The 10,979-nt window shown below is 37.8% G+C and overlaps 1 pseudogene; it reads right to left on the bottom strand.

Moving 5' to 3' along the window:
- Positions 1-7,246: 7,246 nt before the first annotated feature.
- Positions 7,247-7,935, bottom strand: LOC118577970 (annotated as a pseudogene).
- Positions 7,936-10,979: the final 3,044 nt, after the last annotated feature.

The raw sequence follows: 10,979 nt of genomic DNA, 5'->3' as shown, positions 1-10,979 counted from the left end.
GTCTGGGACTGGTGGAAACTGTTGCTTAGGGTTTGCAGATGTGTCTATTAGAAGGCTCTTAAGTAATTACTAGTTAACCTGGGGAGTACTTGAGAAGCACAAGTAAGATATTGGTTAACTCTATAAATGGATAAATCAATAAGTCCTCAGTTTAGGTGTAACTACATTTATGAACTGAGGTACTATCTAAGCATGAGTCCTGTGAGTCCCTGCTGGTAAAGTACCCATTCTCAATGGTTGATGAGACCTGGAATCCTCACCCTGGAATCTAATTTGTGAAATTCCTATCTCTCCCACTGTTTTTACTACAGTGGCTGGGGAGTCAGAGTCTGCCCCTTCTCTGAGTATTTCCTTCTCTTTATCTAAGATATAAGGGCTGTTTTAAACCCATAAATAAATGCAGCTTTTTATACCTCTGGACTCTACACTTGGACATTTCTGGGTGTAAATAGCATTTAACAAAATATTATTACAAAACTGTGGTGCCCATATGAAAATGTATTGACCTTATTTTCTTGTTTGTAGAAAACAATATATAGCAGCATGGGTTATAATGAGTCTATTCTTCTACTTTTGTAAACAATATATTCCTAAGGGAAGCTAGCTGGGGTTTCATGAGAACTGTATTAATTCTCATAATATGCTATAGCAACTGCTTTATAGATTTGTATTTTATAGGCTGCCACAACTAATCAAATTTAAGTTAAATCACTGGGAAGATTTTAGTAAGTTAGATGCCAATAATGTATTATTTTATAAGGGAATTTGAATATCTATGAGCAGACATGGAATTCCTAGGACCAATATCTTATGGAAACAGAAGGATGAATATATTTCAGGAAGAAGTGATAAGTGGATCTACATTTTTCCTACTCCAGAGAAAACCCTTTCTTTCTGTGAGAGACAAAACAGAAAACAACTTTGCATATGACATTCATAATAAATTTCTGTATAATATTTACAATGATATTCTTTAACATTAAGAAATGTTGAATTTTTGAAGTATGACCTAATGATTCTCTGGATTTCCTCAGTGTCTGTTGTTATAACCCCCTTTTCATTTCTGATTTTGTTAATTTGGATATTCTCTCTCTGCCTTTTGTTGAGTTTGGATAAGGGATTGTCTATCTTATTGATTTTCTCAAAGAACCAACTCTTTGTTTCATTGATTCTTTTTATTGTTCTCTTTGTTTTCATTTTGTTGATTTCAGCCTTGAATTTGATTATTTTCTGTCATCTACCATCTACCCTCCTGTGTGAGTTTGCTTCTTTTTCTTCAGGAGATTTCAGTTGTGCTGTTAAGTCACATATGTGAGATTTTTCCCAATTCTTTATGTGGGCACTTAGTGCTATGAACTTTCATCTTAGCACTGCTTTCATTGTGTCCCATAAGTTTGGGTATATTGTGGATTTTTTTTTTCATTGAATCCTAGGAAGTCTTTGATTTATTTCTTGACCCAGAGGTGGTTCAATTGAGAGTTGTTCAGTTTCCAAGAGCTTGTAGGCTTTCTATAGTTAGTGTTGCTGTTGAACTCTATCTTTAGCCCATGGTGGTCCAATAAGATACAAAAGGTAATTCCAATTATTTTGTCTCTAATCGATATTTGCTTTATGACCAAGTATGTGGTCAGTTTTAGAGAAGGTTCCATGAGGTGCTGAGAAGAAGGTATATTCTTTGGTGTTTGGGTGAAATATTCTGTAGATGTCTGTTAAGTCTATTTGAGTCATAACATCTGTTACTTTCCTTGTTTCTTTCTTAAGTTTCTGTCTGGTATACCTGTCCATTGCTGAGAGTGGGGTATTGAATTCTCCTACTATTAATGTGTGGTTTCATGTATGATTTAAGCTTTACTAATGTTTCTTTTAAGCCGGTGGGTGCCCTTGTGTTGGGGGCATAGATGTTCAGAATTGAGACTTCATCTTGATGGATTTTTCATTTAATTAAAATGAAATATCCTTCTCCATCTATTTTAATACTTTTAGTTTGAAGTCTGTTTTGTTATATATAAGAATAGCTACACTGGTTTGCTTCTTAGGAAAAACGTTTTCCTGACCCTTTACTCTGAGGTAATGTCTGTCTTTGAAGTTGAGATATGTTTCTTGTATGCGGCAGAAGGATAGATCCTGTTTTCATTTTCATTCTGTTAGCCTATGTCTTTTTCTTGACAAATTAAGTCCATTGATATTAAGAGATGTTATTAACCAGTGATTGTTAATTTCTGTTATTTTTGTTTGTTTGTTTTGTTTTGGTGGCGGTGATGGTAGTGTGTGTTTCCCTTCTTTGGGTTTTGCCATAGTGAGACTATCTATTGACTGTGTTTTCATGGAGAAGAGAAAGTGGGAAGTAGCCTTGAATGTATTGGCACAGGAGGCCACTTTCTAAATATAACACTAGTAGCACAGACACTGAGAGCAACAATTAATAGATGGGACCTCCTGAAACTGAGAAGCTTCTTTAAGGCAAAAGACATTGTAAATAAGACAAAATAGCAGCCTACACCAACTCTATATCTGACAGAGGGCTGATCTCTAAAATATATAAAGAACTCAAGAAACTAGACATCAAAATACCAAATAATCCAATTTAAATTTGGGGTACAGATCTAAACAGAATATTTTCAACAGAAGAATCTCAATTGGCTGAAAGACTGTTAAAGAATTGCTTAATACAGCCAGGCGGTAGTGGCACACACCTTTAATCCCAGCACTTGGGAGGCAGGGGCAGATGTATCTTTGTGAGTTCAAGGCCAGCATGCACAGAGAACCCCTGTTTCGAAAAAACAAAAACAAAAGCAGCAACAACAACAACAAAAGAATTGCTTAATATCCCTAGTCATCAGGAAAATACAAATTAAAACAACTCTGAGATAGCGTCTTACACCTGTCAGAATGGCTAAAATCAAAACCCCTTATGACAACCTATGTTGGAGAGGATGTGGAGTAAGGGGAACACTACTCCTCCCTTGCTGGAGAGAGTGCAAATTTGTACAGTCACTTTGAAAATCAGTATGGTGGTTTCTCAGAAAACTGGGAATTCATCTACCTCATAATCTAGCAATAAAGCTCTTGGGCATATACTGAAAGGATGCACATTCATACCACAGGACACTTGCTCAACTATGTTTAACACAGTGAAATATTTCTGTAAAAAACAAGGATATTATGAAATTTGCAAGCAAATGGATGGAACTAGAATAAACCTTTCTGAGTGAAATAACCCAGACCCAGAAAATCAAACATGGCATGTACTCACTCATAAGTGTATATTAAAAATAAAACAAATGATAAATAGGCTACAATCCATAACCCTAGAGAAGCTAGGTAACAAGGAGAATGTAAAGAGAGACATGCATGGATCCCTCTAGGAAAGGAAATAGATAAAATCTCCTGAGTAAATTGGGAATAGGGAGAGGAGATAAGGGGAGGTGGCAAGAGACATGAGAGAATGGGATGGTTGAGTTGGGGGAGGGACAGAGAGGGAGAGCAGGGAAAGAGATACCCTGATAGAGTGAGCCATTATAGGGTTAGGGAGAAACCTGGTGCTGGGGAAATTCCCAGGAACTCACAAGGATGAACCCAGCTAAGACTGCAAGCAATATGAAGATGGTCTCTGGCCTTCCCATGTAATCAGTTCAATGACTAACATAATTGTCATCATAGAACCTTCATCCAGTAACTGATGGAAGCAGATGCAGAGATCCACAGCTAAGCACTGGTGGAGCTCCTATAGTCCAGTCAAAGAGAGGGAGGAGGGATTATATGAGCAAAGAGGTCAAGATCATGATGGGGAAATGCATAAAGACAGCTGACCCCAACTAGTTGGAGCTCACTGACTCTGGACTGACAGATGAGGAACCTGCATGGGACTGAACTAGGTCCTCTGAATGTGGGTGACAGTTGTGTGGTTTGGGTAGTTTGTGGGACACTGACAATGGGACCAGGATTTATCCCTAGTGCATGAACTGTCTTTTTGGAACCCATTCTCTATGGAGGGATAATTTGCTTAGCCTTGATACAGGGGGAAGGGGATTGATCTTGCTTGAACTTGATATGCCAGACTTCATTGATTCCCCATGGGAGGTCTTACCCTCTCTGAAGGGTGGATAGGGCACAGGTCGGGGGAGGATAGAAGGGTGAGCAGGAGAACAGGGGTGGGGAGGAACTGTGCTTGGTATGTACAATGAAAAAAACTTTTAAATAAAAAAAGACATGGTTGAATTTTGTCAAATGTTTATTTTTTTTAGTCTATCAAGATAATGACATGATTTTAATTTTTGTCCTGATAGGAGGTATATTCTACTTATCAATTTTCATTAATTATCCCTAGTAACTTATTATTGCTATGACCAAAATACTTAACTGAATAGCTGAAATGAGAAAATAATTATTTTAACTGATAGCATCAGAGGAGTCAGGGCAATGGTTTCCAGTCTCTGTTTCTGGTCATTGTGAGGCAGAACATCTTGGTTGCTGAGTACCTTCTTTACTCTACCTTATCTGGGACGCAGTGGGTGGGGCAGGGAGGAGAGGGGGACAACAAGCTTCATGAAATATATTTCCTTCAGCTCCAGAATTTTTCAGAGGCTTCCAAGACAGAGACATGACTTAGTGATCATGTGTTCAATACGTGATTCTGTGAGAGGCATCTCATATTTAAACAATAACACCCAACCCTTGGACCCCAAAGGTTCAGGACCATCCCATAATGCAGGATGCATTTAGTCCATCTCCAGACTCTCCAAGTTCTTATCAGTACTAATATTCTTTTAAAATTCTGAGTTCAAAGTCTCTTCTAAGACTCAAAGCTATTTTTGCTGTGATTATGCTCATTTGGCACAGAGTAAGTATTCTCAAGCCAAAAATGGAAAATACCAGAATAACAAGGTGTGATGGGACTGAAGAAAGACAAAACATAGAGTAAGATTTTAAATCCTATAGTTCTATGTCTAGCATCTAATGTATCTCATGTGATGCAAAAAAAACCCACATAGAAAGACAAATATTATTTTGCATATTTACATAATAAAAATAGCGAGAACAGTGTATGCCCTGTTTGGAAAAAACTAGGACAAAGCAGAAATGAGGTGATAACAAATCAACATTTAGCTGTGCAAGATGATTAAACTTTGTAGATATAATATACAAGCTGGCTTCTGTTAACATACTATCCTAAACATGCCTAGTAGGTAGTTCTCATGAGTACTTATGACAAAAAGTCATATGCATCATATTTGAGGTAATACCTATGCAAACTAGCTTGATTATAGCAATTCAGGTTTTATATGTCAAAATATTAATTTGCACACATTAAATATAGGCAGTTTTAGTTTATTAATAATACTTCAATAAAGCTGAAAGGAAAAAAAATAAATTTGTTTTGTGCAATGTTAGGTGAGGGGATTTCCTTCATGAGGGAGTAGAGCTGCTAGACTGGCTTCATAAAGGCTTCCAGTTTCTGGTGCTGACTTGCCTTGGCTTAGCTCAGGTTTATTAATTTGAATTATGTACTGTGACTGAGCTGGCTGCTAGTTTAACTCTGCCCTTCTCATTTCTCATCCCACAACAGCATTGGCTTCCACAGTATTGTTTCTGGGAACCTGGAGGAAGTAAGGACATGCTGACACTTTGAATTGATTAAATCACATTTGGGTGAGTAATCTAATGCTTTGCTTACAGTTAATAGTGACCATTTGGAGGGTCTAGTCTGTAATTTTTTTTTATTTCTAATTTTCCTAGTACATTGGCTTCTACTGTGTATTGTTCAATAAGAGAAGTTTGGAGAAGGCAGTTTAGGGAAAGCTTGTGAAGATCAATACTTTTTGTTTCACAGCTCAAATGCAAATAGATGCTAACAAAGATAATTTCAGAATGCAAGTTGCCTTCTCTTCTTTTGGTTGTTACAGCACTAATGAAAACAGAAAACTCAGATGCTTGCTCCTCTTTAAGACAATGATTTATCCTTATTTTCCCATATTGTCCAAACTGTTTAAACCAGCCTCCCTTTAGTTCAATGTGTTACCTTATTAGAAATCCAAGATGCGAGAGTCAGTGATGAACAAGTCTGATTATGACAGAAATGACACGTTACAACCTTCCATGTAGACATACATCTGTAAAATAAACAGCAGCATGTTCCTTAGAACAGCATGCTTTTTGATCAGCTCTGATAGTTTTAACTATAGATTTTTAAACCATGAAGAGATCACAGAGAGCATGCCTATGATACTTCTTCAACAAGATATGGTTTCATGTTAATTATCTAACTCAGTAAAGATGAATTGCTCTTCTCAGTGTGGCAGAAGTGATCCAAAATAATAATAGTGGAAAATTTGTGGATGTTTATTCCTTACTAATGGCATCTGTGCAAGCAGTGGTTTCAGGAGAAAGACAGGATGGGGGGGGGGGAATCCATATCTAGCTCATAAATTTTCCTGTCGTCATCATGGCTGGCTCATTGAACAAATAATAGAGTTGTTCCAAATAAAGGATGGTGAACATCCATAGGATGAAGCACCTTGTTCACTTGATTATTGAAGCTCCTTACCAGTAGCAAACCTTGGTCAACCATGCTGGTTATACATGGCTATGATAATAATTCTTGTGTATGTTGACAGATACAGTCATATTTTTCTGGAACCCCCCTCAGTCCAACTTGATTTATTGCAGATTTTAGGAAACAAGCTTCTATATATAATAGTTTTCATAAGTCAGTTCAAGTCTTCAGGGTCACTTAGTGTCTCTATCAGAGAGCCAATTGCTCTAAATAAAATTGCTCTAGAATTCATTTTACTTTTGAACATGATTCAGTTTGATCTAAGGACACACAAGTAACTTCAAACACATAAAAATAATTTGAAGTGATAACAGAGTGCTTGTGGTCATATGTGTTTGCTGCCATCCCCTGGAGTATCCACTCACTAAGTCCTGGACAATTCAGACTCAGGAGGACACAGTCACCCTGTGTGTGTGTTTCAAAGGCAGGAAATGCCTGATGCCCAGGACATCTTGGGGCTTGGAATCATACCCAGTGTCTATGATTGGCAGATCTGGGGCTGCTCTGTTCCTATCAGGTTATGGTCATGGCATGGTCTCTTAACTAGAAAAATGATGGGAGAGAGAGAACTCTGCAGAAGAGGTGTTCTGGGCCCTGAATATACCCAGGAGACATTGAGAAATAGTCTTGAATGCCATGACCCAGACTCAGCTAGAAGAACACTATGAGAATGGGGTCCCACTGATTTGGAGATTACTGATACCACAAGGGTATCACTTGAAGGGTGAGCAGAGGACCTCAGGAAGAAGACATATGCTTTTCACCTTGAAGCCGCTACAGCAGGATTTTTATTCTTAGACCAGCTGGAAATGTGTGTTCTGAAGCCAGGTGGGCACATGCTCCTTGGCATTTGGGAAAAGCACAGGGATGAATCTGAAGTTCATGGGTCCTTGTTTTATGAACTCAATTTCCATCATTCCATGAATGTAGATATAACTGTCTTGTTAAATAAGAAACACAGAGACAATTTAGCAGTGAAAGGCAAGGTTTTCAGGTCTTAGCCATTGCTCTGATCTCTTGGCTTTTAACTCTGCAATTGGCTCTGTGTTTCTTATTTAGCAAGATGGCTACATCTACACATGAGTGTAGTGTACATAGTATGTAAGCCATGCTCATCCTTGTCCAGCAGCAATGCAGAGCCTTCTATATTCTGTTTGCATGTGTGGCTGATTGCTATGATTACCATTATTGCTTTATCTTTAAGGCAGTGCTCCAACTATTTAGTGATGTTAACACTTCAGATTATGTCCTTATATATGTGTCAGTTGCAGTTTGGAGCCATTCACCAACAAACAGTTCACAAATTTCATCACCTCTATGCCTGTGTCCATAGGATATGTGATAAAGGCTTTCTGTCATTCCGCTGGCAAATTGCTAGTTTTTAGAGTTCATTGGATTTGAAGGTTCCTAGGTAGTTGCTAAGAAGTAAGACACAGCAGCTGTGGAATGAGCCTGCAGACACCATGGTCTCAATTCTGCAAGATGTTCCAAGGACTCCTCAGGAGCTCCAGATCTGTTAGGTGGTATGTGTTAGAGCTGATCCCCTGGGAGCCTTGGGAAGGAGCAGCCTTGCTGTGCAGGACTCTTTCTTGGACTTGGGGCCTGGGGTAATTCCATGTGTAATTTACTCTGCACTGGGTGTGGGCCACTCACAGAGTTTGCTAGATGACTTGCTGGTAGTCTGGTCAATGGTAGTCATGGCCATATTGCACCTGGTTATAGGACCCTTCAAAACTATGGTACTGATAGTCCCATGGAGCCCAAGAGGAAGCATTGAGAAACAGCTTTTATGTATATGCTAGATCCTTCAGAGGCCCAAGAAGGTCCTATAGTTAACATGCAGAACAGAAGGGGCAGTGACCTTTCCAATTGCCTGATGCCCAAGACATCTTAGGGCTTAGAATCATACCCAGTATCTGTCATTGGCAGATCTGAGGCTGCTCCTATCAGGTGATGGTCATGGCATGTCTCTTAGATACCACTGGAGGAATCTGATTGGTCTAAGTCATGGAGTGATTCCTTTGTTAAATGCCTACAAATGTTTACAGGCTCACTGCCTCTTACATATTGTCTATCCAAGTATTTTTGTTACAAAGGGCACCATGGACGGTTACAACAACAAATAAAAATATGTACTGTACAAATTAGCATATGCATCAGTCCAGTTCTATAAATTTATCGAAATATCACCATGTTGGGAGGGAATTCAACAGAGAAAACTGTTCGGATATGGATTAGTCCTTGTTTTTAGTTTTGAAAAGTGGCATTGCCTACGTGCTGAGTTTTACAGCCTGAATGGTACTTCTACATGGAATCAATTATGCTTAGGTTTTGGAGCCTATGAAGTCTGGGGCCCTGTTATAATAGTACATACCATAAATGTGAAGTTTTATGATTTAATAATCTCAGATGTTGGATGTTTGCTTGCACCAAGGAGCTCAAAGCCATCTTGGTCAACATAGAATGACCTTGCCTCAGGAAAATAAGTAGGTAAGTAAGTAAGTAAGTAAGTAAGTAAGTAAATAAATAAATAAATAAATAAATAAATAAATAAATAAATAATTGAATCTATGAGAAAATAGATATTTATAGAGAGTCAATATCCTGATATTTCCCACAAAATTATATATCACTATGTCAACTTACTTAAAATCTGGTTACATTGTACAATTAAGTAGAATTTATAGGTACAAATTAACAGTAAACTTATAAACAATACTTTGTCATCTATTTACTTATAGCTTTTCATTCATGTGGATCTTTAATTTGTCCAAAAAACATTTTATAGTTTGCACTGTGCAAATCCTACTCTCATTTTCTTAGACTTTTTTCTATATATGTCATATTTATATTATATCCATAAATTATATTTTGATATAATAATTAACAATTATATATATTTTTATGGAAATATCTTATTATTATTATTATATTTTTGTTTTAATTTTACACATCAGCCATGGGTTCCCCTGTCCTCCCCCCCTCCCGCCCCCACCACCAACTTTCCCCATCCCCTCCTCTCCTTTCCCATCTCCTCCAGGGCCAAGACTCCCCTGGGGATTCATTTAAACCTGGTGGATTCAATACAGGCAGGTCCAGTGCCCTCCTTCCAGGCTGAGCAAAGTACCCCTGTATAAGCCCAAGGTTCTAAACAGCTAGCTCATGCACTAAGGACAGGTCCTGATCCCACAGCCTAGATGCCTCCCAAACAGTTCAAACTATTCAATTGTCTCACTTATCCAGATGGCCTGATCCAGCTGGGGACTCTACAGCCTTTGGTTCATAAAGACTGGAAAAAGCACAGGGACAAATAGCCAAACAAATGGAAACAATTATATTTTTAATGTAATCGTCTAAGTATAGTACTCAAAAATTCCAATCTTTCCAGAGAATCCATTACAGTCTTACTATTTGTTAATGCAATGTTCTTTATAGTGAAACAAATCGATTAAGAAATATGCAAGGTATCCATGAGGTAAATCTTCCAAGTCTTCTTAAATCTGGAAAGATTTCTAAGTCCTTTTCTTAAGGAGTATAGGGTAAGTATATTATAGAATACCTACCTGTTTGGGTTTGTACGATAAATATATATATATATTAGACTTGCCTTTTTTTTTGAGCTGAGGACTGAACCCAGGGCCTTGTGCTTGCTAGGCAAGTGCTCTACCACTGAGCTAAAGCTCTGACTCTTGTATGATATTTTGTGATGTTAGATGAACAATAATTATTTTAGCCTGGTCCATCAAATATGATTGTCCCATGTTGTTACCTACCAGATATTGGTATATTCAATTGTTTGTTAGAAACTTTTGATTGTTTGATTAAAATGGTTTCTACCATATTTTGTTATAAAGTTACCTCCCCCTACTTTTATTTGTAACTATTGTGTGGGTGGGTACTCCATTGTTTCTACATAGAATCTTTGTTCTCTTTTTAGTTTTATCTACTAGGTTTTTGTTTGTTTGTTTTTAGGGGTGTTTTTTTTGTGTGTGTGTTTGTGGTTCTTGCTAAATTAACTATTAGGGTTGTGGGGGTAAATGGAGATTTCTAATATGATAGAACAATAATTCTAGGATATTTGTTAAACATGTCAGTGAAGATTTTACTCTGGACTCTCATTATAAAAAGATGACCAATATAATGGGGTTTTGGTGGAGAATGAGCTTAGATACAACTGAAAACAGCATGAGCAAGTGGGAGCTTATAGCCAAGGACAGACTGTTATAGATGAGTGGAGAATTTCTAAGTGTGAACAGTCATGAGGAGAATTCTACTGAACTAGCAGGACTGATTCTTGTTCTCAGACTCATAGTGGATGGCATAAGAGGGACCAGAACAGGTACTAACCTACCAGAGAGGGGAATTCCTGCTAGACCAGCTGGGACAATTTCTTTTTCTAAAACGTTTATAGAAAAGTGGGCAGACA

This window comes from Onychomys torridus, chromosome 2 (genome assembly GCF_903995425.1).
Source record: "Onychomys torridus chromosome 2, mOncTor1.1, whole genome shotgun sequence".
Classification (NCBI taxonomy): domain Eukaryota; kingdom Metazoa; phylum Chordata; class Mammalia; order Rodentia; family Cricetidae; genus Onychomys; species Onychomys torridus.
Note: the sequence above shows the minus strand (reverse complement) of the source record. Positions and strands in the feature narration are given on the sequence as shown.